The sequence below is a fragment of the Babylonia areolata genome, chromosome 25, assembly GCF_041734735.1.
Source record: "Babylonia areolata isolate BAREFJ2019XMU chromosome 25, ASM4173473v1, whole genome shotgun sequence".
NCBI lineage: Eukaryota > Metazoa > Mollusca > Gastropoda > Neogastropoda > Buccinidae > Babylonia > Babylonia areolata.
The window spans coordinates 23,007,317-23,027,316 of record NC_134900.1 but is presented as its reverse complement, the minus strand read 5'-3'; positions in this window follow the sequence as shown (position 1 = coordinate 23,027,316).

Genomic DNA, 20,000 nt, shown 5'->3' with positions numbered 1-20,000 from the left:
GCACGTTCGCATTGACACTCGTATGTTTGGGACATGTTATACGTATATTACTAACACACATGCGTGCGCACGCACATGCAAACACACACACACACACACACACACACACACACACACACACACACACACACACGCGTGCGCACGCACATGCAAACACACACACACACACACACACACACACACACACACACACGGACGTACAAACACGCAAATATGCGCATGCATACAGACATATAAACACGCAAGCACAAACACACCTACATGCGCACACGCACGCATGCACAAGCACGCACACACACACACACACACACAAACACACACACGCGCGCGCGCACTCACATACGCACGCACATACACGCACACAGACACACAGACACATACACACACACGCACGCACGCACACACACACACACACACACACACACACACACACACACACACACACACACAGAAAACACTCGCTAACGATGTTTATCATTGCATGCGTCTTAGATGACCGTTTCATTCTTTGTTCATTATGCTCTTTTGTTGTGTCTGTTCATCCTTAAGGATTTTATGACAATAAATTGAGTCGAGTGGAGTGGATTCGAGTCACAACACACACACACACACACACACACACACACACACACACACACACACGCACATACACACACACAACACACACACACACACACACACACACACACACACACACACACACACACACACACACACACACAACGAAACTTTAAGAACAATTTTTTTTTCTCTCTCTCTCTTTTTTTGAGAAAAGGAAAAAGCAAATAATGGCCATCCCATAAAGGAAACAAGAGGCAAAGCCTTCAAGTCTCGTGCTTTATCCAGTAAAGGAATCATGAGGAGAAAAAAACAACAGAGATTTTTAAATATTCGTTAAAAAGTGTTCTGTATTAAATATGATATATAAAGTAAGTTTGGGAGGAAAAAAAAAACAGGATGCGAACAGGATGGAACCAGGCATGTTCAGTTCCGAAGCAAGCAGATAAATCCCCACTGCTGTGGCGCATCTGACGTCATTTGACAAAATTTGACATTTCGTGCGATAAATAGACGTGATTGTATTTGATCGACGTAATAACGCCGTTTAAATCATGTTTTTTGTGTGTTTCATTATATCTCGATTGGTCTTTTATTTCGGCAGTAGAGGAGACGTTGCCATCGCTTCAAGCATATCGCAACACATGCATTGTAGATCTCTAGATCTGCACGAACCAGTCTACAACGGGCTGAAAGAAACGATCGATTCAATTTTTCTTTTATGTTCATTCCAGTTAATTCAGTGTCCATTTTAGAATATCTACATGCAGTAAATACGTCGGTGGTTTAGTTAGTATCACTGTATGTGCTCTATCCAAAATTTGTATTTGTTTCCTTTTAATTGTGAACAAAAAAAAGAAGGTCATGTCGTCTTACCAAACACTTCTAGCAACTCAGTGGGAAGCGGTGTTTAGAATTTTCGGATTTCGGAACGAATCTCAGCGAGATAACCGTTAATGATCCAGAAATACAGCTTAATTCAGGAGACTTACAACCTATTATTGGCATGACTGTGAATTTTTTTTTTCATGCTATGTTTACGCCAGATTTTGTAGTGACAGACAAAGTATTTCCAAAGAAAATGGCAATGTTAAAGTTTACCACGGACACAGACACACAGACACAGACAGACAGACAGACAGACAGACACACACACACACACACACACACACACACACACACACACACACACACACACACACACACACACACAACCGAACACCGGGTTATAACATAGACTCACTTTATTTACACAAGTGAGTAAAAATGAAGTTTGTCCAGTAAGTAATCAACTTGACGAGTGAAAAGCATAGATGTAGATATAGATAGATAGATAGATAGACAGATAAATGAATAGACAGATACATACATACATACATACATACATACATACGTACATACAAACAATAGATAGATAGATAAATACATTCATACATGAAAGAAATGCTCATTGCAGAGAAATTTTATACTTTCCCACAATGCCATAACAAAAACACACGGCTGTAATGTTATCATTTCTCCATCACATCAGCTCTTTGAGTACACTTATGTTGTCAAAGCCTGTTGAAACTTGGTCGAAACATTTGTCACCGGAAATGTGGATTTTACCCTCGCATCTGATTGGTCAATCATTGTCGAACACGTGACACACCATGGCCTCCCTGTGGACTCACCTCACCTCACCTTACCTCACCTCACCTCTCAGGCCCATGACTACGAAGTAGTCGTTGGGGGAAGCCTGAGGACCGCAGACGCAACCTCCCTTCTCCATCTGTGTCTGTCGGCAGCCGCCGGCAGCAGCTCACGTGTGTGGAGTCCGGTCCATTGTTTGATGTTCTCATGTCAGTTCTTCCGCTGTCTTCCTCTTCTTCTCCCGCCCTCGATGGTGCCTTGCATGATTGTTTTGGACAAGCTGGTGTGTCGAGTGTTGTGTCCAAACCATATCAGCTTGCGTCTCTTCACAGTTGAAAGGAGAGGTTCCTGAGGTCCAGCAAGGTTCTCAATTCTGCTCCGTACACGTTCATTGGTCCTGTGCTCGATCCAGGGAATTTGAAGAAGCTTCCTCAGGCATTTGTTCTCGAAGGCCTGGACCCATGTTTGGGGGCAAATCTCTTTGATTAGTTCACTGGTCTAACTAATTCACATGTCAGTCGCAAGCTTTTGTGCGGAATCGGAGCGTACGTACTGCATTTGTATGTGCGGTGCTTGTTCATGCACGTGCGTGGATGGAAGTGCGTGCGTTTGCGAAGGAGGGTGAAGGGTGAATAGTGGTGGAGATACGTTAGAAGGGTGAACCCGTTTTCCAGCCAGGGAATTAATCGATTATTATATTTATATAGCGCTGAATCTTGTGCAGAGACAAATCAAAGCGCTTTCGCACCAGTCATCCACCTGTTCTAATAATGTTGTGAAAACACGTTTTTTTACGTTAATTTTACCTAGATTGTGTCAAACCATGAAGGTTTGTGTTAATATATTTCGGGAGTACACCTTACTCTGTTTTTGTCGAAATTGTTCTTTTTTCAATGATGAGTAATTTTGTGTTATGTTATGTTGTTTGCATTTATATACATATATTCATTGCTCATGCAGTAAGCATGTCTTTATATATTCTACCTGTTGGTGTGTTTGTATGTCGTTCTAGCTTCCGTAGCTACTTTAGAACTTTGGATTTTTGTACTCTTATTCAACTATTTAGTTTTTATTTCGAGATACATGGAGAGCTTCCAGATTCAGCCCTAGCCATCTTCCTGTTTTCTGTACTGCAGAGTACAATAACTTAAATGACAATTGATCTGAATACGTACCGCGCTAGGGTTGGGTGCTATTATGTCAGAGCTTCGACAGCAAATAGGAAACTATCTTTTGTTAATGATTCTAATATCATGCAATTTCTTGCGTTATCATGCCTGCATGCTCCACTTAACATCATAGTTTCTTTGATGTTGCATATTACCATTCATGGTTACGAGTGTAAATACTTTAAAGATCGTTTTGATAGGAATATCCTGTCCCATGATTGTTATCCTGCAATGTCTGAAACCAGCGGGAAAAAGGCTAACCATACTACCATAATTCACTATTTACTATTACTTTTGTCAGGTGATGTGGAGATTAATCCTGGACCAAGTACTAAAACTGACCTCTTAGTCATGCATGTCAACATAAGAAGTATTAAAAACAAAATAGAGCTATTAGAAGCAGAATATAGCAAATTTGACATTATTACAATATCGGAAACGTGGCTTGCAGATTCAGACAATAATGATTCAATTCACTTGATTAATTTTCATCCGCCGGTCAGGTGTGACAGACCTAATGATCCACATGGTGGTGTCGCCATCTATGTTAAAAACAACTTATATTGTAAAGCACGGATAGACCTCCACATAGACCATCTAGAAGCTGTTTGGGTTGAAACAAAGTTGGACCAATGTAGTTTGCTAATTGGATCTTTTTATAGACCACCCAATTCAAATGTAAATTACTGGGACTTGATAGAAGAAAGTATACATAATGTCAATAACACATCATCAAAATTTTTAATTATGGGTGACTTCAACACTGACATCTTAAGTACACCTTCACCTCACTTAGTATCAATCATGAATCGTTATCAGCTTACGCAGCTAATCAGTGAACCAACAAGAATTACTGAGGCACACAGGTCCTGCTTAGATCTGATCATGACTCAAAGTCCCAGCATTATAAAATCTACTGAAGTTTTACCAGCAGTATGTAGTGATCACAGTGTTCCTTGCGCCATCATCAAAGACACTGTAGCAAAAGAGCGGTCTTTTAGAAGAACAATTTATAATTACAGTAAATTAGAAGTGGAACAATTTTGCAGTTTGTTGAGTCACGTTGACTGGGACGATGTTATTCACAACAGATCTGTAGATGAAAGTGCTGAGATGTTTTCTCAAATTCTAATGGACACAGCAAAAACATGCATGCCAACTAAAATTATCACTGTCCACCCTAACGATGTACCCTGGATGACAGATGAAATAAGATTTCTAATAGATGAACGCAAGCATCTCCATAGCATAGCTAAACACAGCAATAAACCAGAAGATTGGCTAGAATTTAGACGATTTCGTAATTTTGTCGTAGCAAAAGAAAAACAACGGAAACTCAATTATACTGCAGAATTAGAGCATAAAGTTTCAAATTCATCCAACTTTGGTAAGAAGGAATGGTGGAAACTAGTTAAATCGTTTCTGAAAAAGAAAGGCATAGACTCGAATGAAATCCCCCCAATTTTATACAACGGTAATATTTATCATACAAACAAAGAAAAGGCAGACGTTTTCAACAACTTTTTCATTGATCAGTCCACTTTGGAAGGCGAGGATGATGAACTGCCCAATATACCTTTCCGCATTCCAGAACTAAAAGAAGTAATATTAACCACTATGTGTGTGAAAGAAGTTATTCTCAATTTAAACAAGAATAAAGCAGTAGGACCCGACCTAATTCATAATACGTTACTGATTGCATCACTTCCAGTTATTTTAGATCCCTTGACTTCTCTTTTTAACAGAAGTCTTGACGAAGCTAAGTTTGCACAGGTATGGAAAACTGCTCATGTAAACCCTTTACATAAAAAAGGATCTAAAGATACTTGTAACAATTATCGTCCAATTTCTCTACTTAGCTGTGTGGGCAAAGTTTTCGAAAGGTGTATTCACCAACATACTTTCCATTTCCTGGTAATAAATAACATTATTTCCCCCTCGCAGTCTGGGTTTATCCCTGGTGATTCCACCGTGAATCAACTGTTATGTATATATGATGACTTATGTCTTTCATTTGATCGTAAAGTTACAACACAAGCAGTATATTTTGATATATCCAAAGCATTTGATCGTGTTTGGCACAAAGGACTTATTTACAAACTGAAAGTGAATGGTATTAGAGGGAAACTACTCGAGTGGTTTACAGATTACTTATCAGATCGTTATCAAGCTGTTATAATTAAAGGTGACAAATCGGATTATAAGAAGATTCGTGCAGGTGTCCCCCAAGGCTCAGTTTTGGGTCCACTTTTATTTCTTATTTACATTAACGACATTGTAGACAATATCAAATCTAAAGTTAAACTCTTTGCAGACGACACAAGCATGTCTTTAGCACTGAATAACCCATACACTCGAGCAGAAATACTGAATTCAGATTTGGAAAAAATAAGCAAATGGGCTAAACTCTGGAAAGTGAAATTCAGCGAAGAGAAAACAGAATTATTAAACTTTGTACGAGACAATAACGCTGTTCTACCGCTTACATTTTGTTCTTCGCATTTACTGAGCACAGACAAACACAAACATCTTGGTATTATACTCCAGAACAACTGCAAATGGGACGCACATATTCAAAGTATAATTAGCGTAGTTACCATGTTACTTTCTTGTCTAAAAAGTTATAAGTATAAACTTAGTAGAAAATCCCTTGAAATAATGTATAAATCGTTTATATTACCTCATTTTGATTACGCTGATATCATTTGGGATAATTGCTCTGCCACACTATCAAATTCTCTGGAGGATTTGCATTTGGAAGCAATAAGAACCATCGTTGGAGCTGTTCGTGGAACCAATCACCAAAATTTACGTAACGAGTCTGGCTTTTGTACACTAAAAGAAAGAAGAGATAGGCACAAACTTATACAATATTATAAAATCATTAGTGGCATGTGTCCAGACTATTTGTTAGACCTTCTACCTGATCTTGTTGCAGTAAGGAACCCATACCACAGACGTAGACCTCTTGAACGCACGGTTCCAAAATGTCATACTGAAATATATCGGAAATCTTTCTTTCCTTCTACAACAACCCTGTGGAACTCCCTCCCTGACCATGTCAAGAATTGTAACTCTCTAAGTGCATTTAAACGCTACTTGTCTGCTAACGATTCCATTGTACCTATATATTATTATTTTGGTGAACGTAAGGAACAAATAATTCATTGTCGACTCCGTCTTCAGATAAGTGATCTTAGAAATGACATGTTTCATCGCCACTTAGTGGATGATCCATTCTGCGATTGTGGCAATGGTAGAGAAACAGCTGAGCACTATTTGCTATCGTGTCCGCGTTTTAGCGTGGCTCGTATAAATACTGTCTTAAATCTTCCCCAAGAATATATTCAGATACATACTCTCCTGCATGGTAATTCTAATTTTCAACTTAACATAAACATGCTGATATTTGAAACTGTACACAAATTCATCACTGAATCCAGTAGGTTTTAAGTATGCACTGTTCTAGGTGTGTAGGTGTGACCAACTATATCTTCTACATTGGACATGTAATCTTTCCTTACTTCCTGTCTAGTCCGTCTAATCAAGTACGATTATGTGTAATGTCATTCCCTCTCCATGTGTATATTTTTTCTTGTTTTTTTCTTCTCTTTTTTCTTTTTCTTTTTCTTCTCTCATTTCTTATCTTATTCACTAACTTGTTTTTCTTACCTTTTTCTGCTTTCTGTTGTGTGAACAACGTATCTTAAAAATGATGTTTATATTCATTGTAAATTCTTTAAATATATTAATCTCCACGGCGGCTCAAGGAAAAAGAGAGGGAAAAAAAAGTAGGGAAAAAAGGGGGAAACAATGTATGTCTGCAATGACTGTCGCTTATATGCAGTTGGAAAATGTGTATTTTAACATAATTGTAATTGTGTAGCGTCCACCAGCCGTCAAACGAAACAAATGTATTTAATCACATTCCTGAGCACGATATAAGCTATTAGCTTGTTGTTGCTCCGCTGTCTATCTGTACATGTGTGACATATTTACTGAATAAAATTTTGTTTAAATCAAGGCCTGGATCTTCCTTTCAGTTTCGGCCGTCAGTGTCCATGCCTCGCAACCATACAGTACAGTGGAGACTACCAGGGCTTTGTAGAGTTTGAATTGTGGACTAGGGGAGGTAAATCTGTGACACGGTCATTGGTCACTCGATAGTGGACATTATCAATTCCTTTGTGTTTTGTTAGTTGCTGATGAGGCTTGACAATAATTATGTCGAAGCAATGGTTGAGAGGGTTGTTCGGAAATGTTACAAGTAGTGGAATTCGGTGTGTTTGTATGTTATTTTTGGTTTGAAATATAAAGTGTGTGTGTGTGTGTGTGTGTGTGTGTGTGTGTGTGTGTGTGTGTGTTGTGTTGTGTTGTGTTGTGAGTGCGTGCGTGCGTGCGTATGTGTGTGCGTGCATATGTGTTGTGTGTACGTGCGTGTGTGTGTGTGTGTGTGTGTGTGTGTGTGTGTGTGTGAGGAAAGACAGGATGGGTGGAGAGGGTGGAGATAGTGTGTGGTGGTGGTGCTGGTGCTGGTGGGTCTGTGTGAGTATGTTCTTCAAGGTCTGTTCACTTTTGTGATGGTGGAGTGTGGGCAGCCCCCATGGGAATGCCGGGGGTCTTTCAGTCCAGATAGCATCCCCGCCTTCTGGAAATTCTGTGCTAGAAATTTCCTCTTTTCTATCACTCTCTTTGCTTTTTTTTTCTTTCTTCACTGTTGTCTCCTTTTTTTCAGCCTTCCCAGTCCATTCCACTTTCTGTTGTTGTTTTTTTTCAAGCAAGCCTTGACACTTTTTTATCTTTTCCGCAGTCTGTAATGTACTGCCTTTGCTGATTTGCTCTGGCGATCAGGTAGTGAGATGCAAACACTGGGATGGGCTCCACCAACCCATTCTGCAGTGTTCTTTCCCTATATTGCCTTTTTATGTATTTTGTGTTCGGTTTTGAAGTATTGTTGTTGGTTGTCCTTTTTTACGATTTTGTTTTGTGATCGGGGGATCAGTGATGAATTAAGCGGAATGGCTGGCGTCCTCAGCTTGGCCTGGTTTCATTGCCATAAGGAGCTAAATGGTTGGGATACTGTGTGATGAACTGTATTTTGTGGGTTTGTCCTAGCGTGTTTTTTTGTGTTTTTTTTTGTTTTTTGTTTTGTTTTTGTTTTTTGTTTTTGTTGTTGTTGTTGTTTTGTAGATGTGACAGTTTTGTGTTGACGTGGATGAGCATTTGTATGGCTTGACAGTCCTGATGTGGCCCTGTGCGGTCGGCTTTACTTTTAGCAACACTTGAAGAACAAGAACAAGGAGTGCGTGCGTGCATGTGTGTGGATGGGGGTATGGCGGGGGAGTGGGAGTGGATTTTGGAGGTAGTGCGGAGTATGTATAAAAAAACCAACCCAACTGTCCACACCGAAAAATATCAATTTTCCCTTCGTTCTCTTACCCACTCAATCCATACCTTCCCACCCTTTTCAATACCAACACCATTACCACCCCACGCTACCACCACCCGCCTCCTATCCTCTCCGCCCACGCGCTCACCACCCTGTCACCTCCCCACCACCCCACCCACATCCTGCACCCGCACCCCACCCCGCCCGGTAACCCCCACCCCCGTGTCAGAGGAACACACGCGCATGAGCAAAACTGACACGATTCTGATGCACATCACTGCTTGCGCCCTCTGTTCCGCCCCCTGACCCCTCTGACCTGTGACCTAAGACTGACCCCTCCCTCTCCCAGTCTCTCTCTCTCTCGCTGGGTCACACAACGCGCAAGCTGAACTCTGACCTCTGACCTGGCCTGGCTCGTGCGCGTGCAAACCAACGTGCAAATGAGCATGAGCATATATCCAGGTGGAGATTTTGAGGAGTGGTGGTGGGGCGTGTGTGTATGTGTGTGTGGGGGGGGTGGGGGGGGGCAGTGACTGCGTGGGTGGGAGCTTCGTTGAGGAAGAGAGGGGTGGGGGACATGGTGGTGGTGGTCATGCTGGAAGAGGGAGAGATAAGGGAAGGTGGGTGGGAGGGAAAGGGGAAGGGCAGTGGAGGGGGTGGGGATGGGGGGGTGGTGGAGGTGCTTTGTCCATTGTCTGCTCCTGTTTCTGTCTTTGTGCTCCTGTCACCTGGGAAGTTGAGTGCGTGACTTTTGAAAGAGACAGAGACAGAGATGGACAGACAGATAGAGAGACAGACAGAGATGGACAGAGAGGGTCAGACAGAGACAAACGGAGATGCAGACACACAGACAGACACACACACAGACAGACATAGATCCAGAGAGAAAGACGGACACATAGAGATAGAGTAAGATGGACAGACAGACAGACAGACAGAGACAGCGGGATAAGTGGTATCGAAGTTGGAATAAAGACGTTGATTCAGCAAACTGTAAACAAATGATCAGAAAGATTAAGACGTGGGTGGTGGAGAATTTTGTGGGATGTAACAAGAAGTCTCCATCCCCCTCTTCTTCTTCTGTGTTCGTGAGCTGCAACTCCCACGTTCACTCGTATGTACACGAGTGGGCTTTTACGTGTATGACCGTTTTTACCCTGCCATGTAGGCAGCCATACTCCGCTTTCGGGGGTGTAGGGGGGTGTATGCTGGGTATGTTCTTGTTTCCATAACCCAACCTTCGTGTGTATTTACGCAAGCAGGAGATCAAATACGCACGTTAAAGATCCTGTAATCCTGTAATCCCCTCTCTCTCTGTCTCTGTCTCTCTCTCTCTCATTTTGTGTCTCTCTCTCTCACTTTGTCTCTGTCTCTCTCTCACTTTGTGTTTCTCTCTCTCACTTTGTCTCTGTCTCTCTCTATACCTGTCTCTCTCTCTCTCTCACTGTGTCTCTGTCTGTCTGTCTATCTCTAGCTCTCTGTGTGAGAAAAATAAAGCAACAGAAGACGAGAGCAGATAATATTTATAGAGAGGATGAGATGAAGAGACAGAGTGAGACATTGAAATATAGGAATATCATATGCCATAACGTAATATGGCATACAAAGCAGAATTTGCAAATTTTTCCATCAGGTATTCGTGATACTTTTTCTTGAACACAGTGAAGCTTGTATGAACATTAAAACTAGTTAAGATGTTGTTCCAGAGGCAACCGCCAGAGTAAGTGAGACTCGATTTAAGTAAATCAATTCTAGGCAGTGGAACCATGATCTTTTTGTTGTTACGTATTGTACTTTTAACGAATCGCTGTTTTAGAGACGGAGGAGCAAAACCAGACATTATCTTAAACATTAAACGCGCCTTATAATGAATGTGTTTCCATTTCAATGGCAGAATACCTAAGTCTTTGTAACCAGAGACAGTTAATGACGAAGATTTCAGATGTATCAGCTTTAGGGCTCTTCTATATAGACTCATAAGTTGCTTTAAAACATTTTCACTTGCAGAATCCCATATTGTTGAGCCATAATTTACATGTGGTTCGATAAAAGCATGGAAAAATAATTTACGGCAATGCTTGTTTAAGAAATGCTTGATTCTGGAAAGTTGATGAATCTTTTTGGATAAAGTTTTACAAGTCATCATAACATATTAAGACAATGACAGGTTATTGTCAATGATAAGACCAAATACTTTGTGATGACTGACTTCCTCAGTCATTACGCCATTAATATACAATGGAGAACGGATGGGCAGAAGGTTTTGGCGCTTTTGTCTTGTGCTAATGACAATGTATTTCGTCTTTTGGGGGTGTAAGCACATATTAAGTTCAGACCATGTTACTATATCATTAATACTTTGTTGCAATGATAGTGATACTCTTTCTGTTCTATGATGCTTAGTGTGTATCGTTGTGTCATCTGCAAATAACTCACAAGATAGTTCAATAAATAGGGGAAAATCGTTAACATAAATTGGAAATAAAATTGGTCCTAGAACAGAACCTTGGGGAACACCGCAACTTATGGGTAAAAGCTGGGATTTGACTCTGTCAACTGAAACCATTTGCATTCTGTCAGAGAAAAGCTGGCTCTAATCATTACAAAAACGACTATTCAGCTTTTCCATAGAGATATCTTTGGGTGTTGGGTGTTGTGAAGTTCTGTTGTTATTGGTTAGCTGATTGATAGCTCTCCATATCGGTCTACTGTCGGCTTTAGAGAAAAACAGAGAAAGAGATAGACAGATAGACAGACAGACAGACAGAGACAGAGAGTCAAGGTCCAAGGTCGATCATCGCTACAGTTTTTAGCTTTCTGGATTTGCGTGTGAGGATGCAACTCCCATCTCTGTCTCTCTGTCTCTGTCTCTCTCTCTCTCTCAGCCCCCCCCCCCCACCCCCAACCCCCACCCCCAATCCCTCCGTCCCCCTCCTCTCTCTCTCTCTCTCTCTCTCTTTCCCTCACTCACAAACTCGCATACACGCATACAAACACAATTGAACACAAACGCACACACACACACACACACACACACACACACACACACACACACACACACACACACACACACACACACACATCACGCTCGCATGGGCAGATCAAAGACTGTTTGCCGAGTTAATGAACTGCCCCCTGATCCAAACAAGGGCAGTAATGAAGTGTGGCCTTTGATTAACAGGAAGCCCTGACAGACACGTTCAGGCGTTGTGACTTGTGATCCAGTGTTCACCAGTGATCAGGGTTCCAGGCCCCGTTTCGGCATGGTGTTGTGTCCTTGGGAAAGGCACTTGACTCCGATTTTCCTCACTCCACCCAGGTGTGAATGGGTACCTGACTTCAGGTTGGGGAAGGTTAAAACGGCGGAAGGAGAGGACTGGGCCCCGCCTTCCTATGCCAAGCCCTGGACACAGTGGGTATGAATTCACTGCCCTGATGGCCAGTACAGGCTATGGAACCGTTAACAACCACAACAACCAACACAACAACCACAGGAACAACATCAACATCACCAACGGCAGCAGCTGCAGAGACAACAACAACAACTTATGTTCACGCACGAATGAACACATGTACATACATGTTAATAATTGTGCTTTGTGATAGTGGAACGAGTGAGGAAGGAACAGATTATACAAACACTATGGAACTCACACTGGGTAAGGAGGAACCCAGACACTATTGTAACATTTTAAGCACTAGGTGTGTGTGTGTTTTTTTCGAATAATATCCATTCATAGCAAAACAGACATACTTTGGAACTCATGGTGATTTGTTTTAAGAAAAGGAAAAGAAAAAAAACCCAAAAAAACTATATAAAAAAAACCCCACCACCAACAACAACAACGCAACCGGACAACAGCAATCCAAACCATCACCTACAACAACCTAGCCACCTACAGCCATGGAGAAGATTTCGCTTCAACCCTTTTATGTCCCCCTCCCCCCCCCCCCCCCCCCCCCCCCCCCCACCCCTCATCCCCCCCATTCCCAACCGTAACTAGCAGAAGTGATTTAATAAAATCAACACGCCATGAAAAGTAACAGCAGGGCGGGGGTGAGAGGTTGAGGGGGAGGGGCCCCGACAGCTACATTTACACCCAACGGAAAACCCCGGAGATTGAGTCGAACACATGCCACTGGATTGAAGAACGATCGACATAATTCTCAAGACAACACAATGACGGATGAGCAATACACACAGCGCTATCTTCTTGCCCCTTTGAACTCCAGCAGGGTGGGTGGGGGGATGGGGGGGGGGGTCGGTCTTAGGGAACACCAGCTTGGGGGAAGCCAGACAATTAAAGTGTCTGCTAAACGAAGAAATAATCCCCGTTAATGACACACCTTGGTTCCTCTCTCTCTCTCTCTCCCTCTTTTCTCACTTCCAAAGATCGGTATCTCAGTGCTATTGGGGAACAGAGAGAGAGAGAGAGGGGGGTGGGGGGGGGGAGGGGCAGAAGCGACTGCTAGTAATTGGCGCGATGTGGGGAGAGGAGGAGGAGGATGGTTCTCGCCGAGTCTCGCGGACAGCGTTAATTGCCGAGATGAAAGGGGAGGTTACTTGTGCCCATGCCCGGCAAAGCTTGCCGTGAGGTCGGGAGGTCGTGAGGAGAGTGGCGGGAGTGGTTGTCCAGAATTGAGAACGAGAGAGGGAGAGAGAGAGAGAATGAGAGAGAAAAGACAAGACAAGACCAATTCTTTATTTTCGAGGATAATAGATAAGCACTGACGCCCTTTTTTTTCATCCAGTCCCCGCCCTGAAACAGGGTCTACACTACACAATACTACATTATATATGTCACAGAGAGAGAGAGAGAGAGAGAGAGAGAGAGAGAGAGAGAGAGAAACAGACAGATTGACAAACAGACAGAGATAGACAGAGAAACTGATAGAGATAGAAGCGAGAGAGGAGGAAGAGTGAGAGAGAGAGAGAGACACTGATGGAGTGGGAGAGGGACAGAAAGAGGGGGAGACAGAGAAAGAGAGAGAGAGTGGAATGAAAGAGGAAGAGATAAAAGAAAGAGAGAGGGGAGGAGGAAGGGAGAGAAAGAAAGAGAGAGCAAAGAGGAGATAGTGGGACGATACAACACAAAAGATAAGCAAAGCAAGAGAGAGATTCACACACACACACACACACACACACACACACACACACACACCACCACCACCACCACCACCACCACCACCACACACACACACACACACACACACACACACACACACACATACACACACACACAAACACGCACAAACACACACAAACACACACACACAACAGACAACATCAAAGCGTACAGTTCTCAGACCATCAGATTAATACACAGAACCCCCCCCCCCCCCCCCCCCATTCCTCCATCTATCCATCACTGTGGGACTGATGACCATCGCTTTGTCTTGACCTGTCCGGACATTCCTTTATGCCTGGGCCCCAGGCCTCAGGTCAGGCGTCAAACTGGCCGCACGTCCAAGTCTGTGGAGATTCCCTGCTTGGTACTTCTGATGGACAGAGAAGCGTGTGATGGCCAAGAGATGGTAATTAATGTCTTTGGAGGGGCGGGATGGTTGGTCACTTGGAGAAGGAAGGGTGGGACGGGGGTGGGTGGTTAAGAAGGGGGTGCGGGGGGGCGGGGGGGGCAGGGGAGAGGCTTCAAGTAACTGGGTGAGGGGAGTGGAGGTGGTTGGTTTAAGGATGTGACAATAATAGTTTGGTTTTCTTTCTTTTTCCTTCGTTCTCTCATTTCTGTTCTCCCTCTGTCTCTGTGATGTCTGTCTGTCTGTCTCTCTCTCTCTCTCTCTCTCTCTCTATATATATATATATATATATATATATATATATATATATATATACATATATCTAAAATAAATAAAACAAAGTTGAAAGCCAACACCTGCCACCGGGCAGCTTGGTCACAGACTACACTTATAACAGGTGACGTAATGCTATTTTTTACGTTATCTTTCTGACCTCACATGACGTCTTCTGCTACGTAAAATAAATAAAACAAAGTTGAGAACGAACACCTATTTTGTTAACCAAAAAAACAAAACTGAGATTTCGCTACCACCCGGCAGTTTGGTCACGGACTAATAACAGGTGATGTAATGTTATTTTTACGTCATCTTTCTGATCACACATGACGTCTTCTACCACGTAAAGCTATCATGTTCTAAATAGTCCTTCAATTGTCTATGTACACATCTCTCTTTATCACTCTCGCTCTCTCTGTGTATCTCAGTGATCGTGTGTAACCACCACCACGACAAACCAGACTGGTAACTCCACGAATTAGGGTTCACAATGAAAACCCATGGATGTCGCTTCTTAGGTTCAGTCCAACAAAAACTGTCCCAAGGTTACACATCCAGAACAGTTCTCTTCTTTTCAGCTCCTCCACTTTGTTGACCTGCTCCAATGCCGTCACCTGTAAAAAGCTGAGATCAGTGATTCAACACACACACAGACACACACACAAAGTCCCGGATATGTATGTATATATAGATAGATAAATAGACATATATATATATATATATATATATATATATATTATATATATCCCGGCCCGTTCTCTCTGTCTCTCTCCGGCTCTCTCTCATCCTCCTTTTGCCCCTCTCTCTCTCCCTCCCTCCCTCCCTGTCACTCTCTCTCTCTCTCTCTCTCTCTCTCTCTTTCTGTCTGTCTGTCTCTTCTCGCTCATGTTATCATTCTTTTTCCCTTCTTCCTACTCTTTCTTTTCTAAAATAAAATGAAATAGAATGAACAAGATTTTAAGAAAGGAAGAAGAAGCGAAACCTACGAGTATATCCCAACGTGTTTGTAAGGATTTGACAGCCTACCCAAATCTCAGAAAAGAAAAGAGAGAGAGAGATACGAAGGAAGGAAACATCCGATCAGCTATTCAACACACACACACACACACACACACACACACAAAGTCCCGGACTTAAACACTTATGTCGTTACGTGACTGGTGGCGATGTCAGGTGACTGGTGGCGAAGTCATGTGATTGGTGACAGTCACGTGACTGTGGCTGTGTCACGTGACTGGTGGTTGGAAGACGCCGGGGCGGCATAATAAACCATCAGGCCGCACCGGTGGCGATGGCAAGGGGAGAGCAGTCATAATTGCCCATTGAGAAGGAGGGGGTGGCGGTGTGTGGGGGGTGGCGGGAGCTGGAGGGTAAGCTGACCTTAAGCTCTTCCCCTCATAACCCCCGCACCCCCACCCCTCTTCCCAAGGCCCCACACCCTCACCCACCATCTCCGTATTGTCCGAGGCTGATCATTCCTGGACCATTGTCTTGGTGCTCGTCATTCTTTCTTCTTCTTGACTCCTCCTCATTCCCAGCTCTGGTGGAAACCGGCATTGATCTGATGAACATTATTAAAGGACCCTGAATCAAATTCAGTGTCTGGTGGGGTAGGGGTGCGTGTCTGTCTGTCTGTCTGTCTGTCTGTCTCTCTCTCCCTCTCTCTCTCTGTGTGTCTCTGTACTGATATGTGTGTATGTGAGTTCTGCTTCTGTGCGGGGGAGGTGGAGATGGAAGGGGGGATCTGTGTATGTGTGTGTGTATGCGTGCGTGCGTGCATGTGTGTGTGTGTGTGTGTGTGTGTGTGTTATGATGCATTACGTTGCATTGCGTTGCGCTGTGCTGCGCTGTATTGTATTGCCTTGTATTGTGCTGCACTGGTATGCATTGTATTGTATTGTGTTCCATTGCATTGCAATGTATTGTACTGTATCGTGTTGTATTGGAATGTATTGTACTGTGTTGTGTTGTATTGGAATGTATTGTACTGTGTTGTGTTGTATTGGAATGTATTGTGTTGTATTGTGTTGCATTGGATCGCATTGCAATGTGTAGCATTGTGTTGCATTGTATTGTGCTGTATTGTGTTGCATTGTATTGTGCTGTATTGTGTTGCATTGCATTGCAATGTATTGTATTGTGTTTCATTGCATTGCAATGTATTGTATTGCATTGTGTTGTATATGATTGTGTTTTATTGCATTACGACTTATTTTATTGTATTGTGTTGCAGTGCATTGCAATGTATTGTATTGTATTGTGTTGTATTCCATTCCAGTGTATTGTATTGTGTTGTATTCCATTCCAGTGTATTGTATTGTGTTGTATTGCATTGCGATGTATTGTATTGTGTTGTATTGCATTGCAATAGATTTTATTGTATTTTATTCCATTCTATTGTATTGCAAAACATTGTATTATTTTGTATTGCACTGCATTTGTATTGTATTGCGTTGTGTTGCTTTGCGTTGTATTGTATTGTATTGTATTGTATTGTACTGTATTGTATTGTATTGTATTGTATTGTATTGTGTTGTACTGCAATGTGTTCCTTTTTTGTCAAATAAAATTTCCATGTGAGATCTTCGGACTGCTCACCTCGGGGAGAACGCGTCGCAGAATGCAGCCCCATTCTTATTCTTTTCTTTTTGTCTCCCGTTTGCAAGTGTACTTTGTTTGAATGACGAAGTGGGTTTTTCTACAGAATTTTGCCACTGAAAGCCACTTTGTTGCCCCCTTTTTTTTTCTTTTCTTTTTTTTTCCTTTTTTCTTTTTTTTAACGTGCTCTAAACGCATGTTGTATATGGGACCAGGGTTTATTGTCCCATCCGAAAGACTAGCATCTCGAGTAGGGACTACAAATCCCTGTAGGAATTGAACCCATTGACCAGTACCCGCTTCATCACTTGGCCACCACTCAACTGCACGAAGTATGCATCCTGGCATGTCACATGCTCTGTGTGTTTTATCTTCAGTTTAACGTCTATTCACTATAAGTGTTTTTAGACGGAAAGGATAAAGGAAAGGGTATGCATGTGAATATTAGTGTAAAAAATTATTCATGTTATGTATCACAGGAAAAGTATATTATATGCTCTGTGTGTGTGTGTGTGTGTGTGTGTGTGTGTGTGTGTGTGTGTGTGTCTGTCTGTCTGTCTGTCTCTCTCTCTCTCCCTCTCTTTACCCCCTGTGTCCCTGTTTCTCTCTCTCTCTCTCTCTCTCTCTGTCTCTGTCTCTCTGTCTGTCTCTCTCTCTCTCCTTCTCTTTATCCCCTGTATCCCTCTTTGTCTACCCTCCCCCTTCCCCCCCTCTCTCTCTCTCTGTCGGTCTGTCTCTCTCCCTCTCTCTCTCTCTCTGTCTTCCTCCCTCCCTCTCCCTCTCTTCCTCCCTCACCCCTCTCTCTCTCTTACCTATGTGAACCGGAAGTGAAAGAACACACACACACACACACACACACACACACACACACACACACACACACACCACACATACACCACACATACACACACACATGCGCGCACGCGCATCCCACCACCAATACTGAATTCAATTCAGGGTCCTCCTTGGATCCTCATCGTCATCCTCATCATCTTTGTCAGTCCAGACTTCCTTCCACCAAGGACTGGGAAGAAGAAGAAGGAGGAGGAGGAGGAGGAGGAGGAGAAGAAGAAGGAGGAGGAGGAGAAGAAGGAGGAGGAGAAGAAGAAGAAGAAGAAGGTGGAGGAGGAGGACGAGGAGAAGGAGGAGGAGGAGGAGACAGAAGAAGAAGAAGAAGGAATGTTGACCATAAAGACAATGATACAGGAAATAACCATTATTCTCAGACAAGAGGAAGGTAGGGGGTGGGGGGTCTGGGGGGGGGAGAGAGAACGCGGGAGAGAGGCAAGTAGCAGAAGGTCACCTTCCCATCACCCCCTCACCCCTCACCTCCCCCCATCCCTCCCCCCACCACCCCACCCCACCCCCGGTCTCCCAGTTATTACTTCTCCCTTGCCTCCCATCGCCACTGCTGACGGTCCGTGACCCCTGACCTCTTCCTGTCACGTGGCTCCACCAGCCACGTGAAGACCCCACGTGCTTTGTCTGGTGTAGCAGCAAGTTTGTACCCTCCCCCCATTAGTTTTTTTTTTTTTTTTAACCCGGGGTAAAATCTGACCAGCCCAGACTCATTGCCGCCGGGGTTTAAGTAGACTGGCTTGGAATGAGCACGGGAATAAACTTCAACCTGTGAACAATTATTCCAGTCGTCAATTACAGTTTAGCAGAACACTTGTTTGTACAGCAGAACGCACAACAGAACACCATGTTGATGCCTACAGAACACGTGTTGTATCTGCGCCGGGGAAAGCGGTCCAAGATGGCCGAATTGCACCTTCCCTTTCTGACAGTTTTTTCCCCTTACCAGCAGTGCTTCCGCATTCCCCCCAGATGTGAACATATATCTCAGTGATGTGAGGGTCATTGTAAGTGTGAAATGAGGCCCCCTGGGGGTACATTTGGTCCAGTTAGAGTCACTAAAGGCTCTCAAAGTAGAACTGCCTCACGTTTGGCTTCCGTAAAGTGACAATGGTGAGGAGGGGGCGTGGGAAGAGGGGCCAGTGAAGGCTATCCCACATAGACCCCACCCGCCCCCTCCTTCAGTAGTTTCATTGACTCCTAGAAACGGGGGTCATTTCCAACTAGGGCGCGGGGTCGATCTTGAACAGCCACCTGGGGTCATTCAGGCTAGCCCACATCGACCCCGGGGGTAAAACTGGGGTGGGGGTGCAGGTGGGGGCAGTTTGAGGTTGTTACACTGAGAGTCTTAATTAGCAAATGGGATAAGTTTCCCTTGATTTTTTTTCTTTCTCTTCTTTTTTTTAATTTTTTTATTTCCCCATTCCTAAAAAAATCTGTTGGTGGGCTCTCATGGCCTGACCAGTACCGTTGTGTTTATGCAATGTTTAACATACGTATTTTTCGATCTTTTTTCCTCCTTTTTGTATAGATATAGTGTAGCGTATATGGATCAACCCGCACGCTTTGACACCTCCCTGAGAAACAGAAACTCAATCTTTTAAGCTCGTTGAGATGTTTGTTCCTGAAGAAAGAGGGAGAGTTGGTTTGCGAGGAGGGAGTGGGAAGTGGCTGTGTGGATATGAGTGTGGACATATTTGTTTCCCGTTAACATGCAAAGACATTTTTCTCAATAGAAATATGAACACTTTTTTTTATCCTATCGAAATGTTGAGACATATTTCACCCAACTGAAATGTGAACGCATTTTTTTTTTACAAGGAAACGTGAACACGTTTTCTCCCATTGAAATGTGAACACCTTTTTTGTTTTCGTTATAAATTGGTTTCAGATACTTGCGTACTCATCATTATGCTCGTCTGTTTAAAATGCGCAGAGTTGTGTTGAAACTAAAAGGAAAGAGGACGGAGGGGGGGGGGGAGAAA